Source organism: Penaeus monodon, chromosome 33 (assembly GCF_015228065.2).
Source record: "Penaeus monodon isolate SGIC_2016 chromosome 33, NSTDA_Pmon_1, whole genome shotgun sequence".
NCBI classification, from domain to species: Eukaryota; Metazoa; Arthropoda; class Malacostraca; order Decapoda; family Penaeidae; genus Penaeus; species Penaeus monodon.
In genome coordinates, this window is record NC_051418.1 from 30975000 (window position 1) to 30976387 (window position 1388).

The following is a 1388-nucleotide window of genomic DNA, read 5'->3' on the forward strand; positions in this document are numbered from 1 at the left end:
GGGGCTTTTTATACTTTTGAGTTTTAAATCCTAATCTTAGCTATCACAAGTATATGATCGTTGTTGCAATCGTACCGCAACGGGTTTTTTGGTTTTAACACAGTTTTCCCTTTCTTGCATTAACCGTAATTAAATCAGTTTAATTTTTTTATTCTCGGCGACCCCGTGTATATTGTTTGGTTGATGATGAAACCATTTCTTTACAACTCGTTTGAAATCTTGGCATATTCAGTTCCTTCTCACCTTTTTAAACCCTTTTCGCAAGAAAAAAACGGCCCAAGGATACTCTCTCGCTCTCTTCCCCTTTTGGTTTAAATCCCCCAAGTATTTTTTATCATGTTTTGCTTTCCAAAACTGATGTACCCATTGTTGGAAAAAAGTTTTATGTTGTTGGGGCATAGATATGAAAAAACTAATTGTACTCTCCTGAACCGATATAATCCTTGTACATATCGTAAAAACCCTTTGGCCTTTTTAAATCCAATTTCCCCTTTCTGCTGTTTTGTTCCCCTGATGAATGGGTCTTTCTCACACTTTTTTATTTTCCTACGGGCTATCTTATTTCAGGTGTCCCCTTTGTTAAATTATCCCCATGTTTTTTTTTGGGTGGCATTACCCAGCTTTCTAATTGTGCGTGCTTTTTAAAATTCCAGATAGTATTTATTTTCCCTTTGTTTCTTTGTATATTTCGTTTTATTTGCTGTGCGGGCGCTTGGGGACGGTCGGGGGGCCCCCCCTGCAACCCGATGTTTTCCTGACGGGGGCAGCCCTCCTTTGGGAAAGGTGGCTTCCTTTATCTCTTTCGGACTGCTTTCCTGTTTTTAAAGCCCCATGGATTTCCTTGGTATATGGTAGTAAAGGGTTTCAAGCTATTTTACAGCTAAGCCAAATGCCCATTTTGTACCGGGTTTTCCCCCCAGGTGGGTCACCACCTTTGCTGTCACACAAGGACCCCCCCCAAAAAACCCCCCCCCCCGTATTGCCTCGCAGGATTTTTTAATAATATATATTAAATTTTATATTACTTGCTCGCAAAAGCCGAGGTCATGGAATTCCTAAAATTGGAGGAGTCCGAGGATTTTTGGAGGAAAACCGGGGGAAAAAGGCAAAAAGCTGGATGCAGGGGGACTTCGAAGGCTCGAGGGGTGCTTGCGAACCAGAATTCGTTATGACACCCGTGGGGGTCGAGGCTCCCTTTTTCACTGATGCTTTCCCTTGAAAAGGGCTTCGCGTCCCCCCCTACCCTATCCATAGAGGGACCCTGACAGGTGCTCCACCGGGTCGAAATCTGGCTGAGGAGCTTTCCTTCTATTTTTTACCACTTAAACCCTTTTTAAAAAATTTTCAACGATCTTTTCCCATTGCAGTTTTTTAATAATATGTTTGGG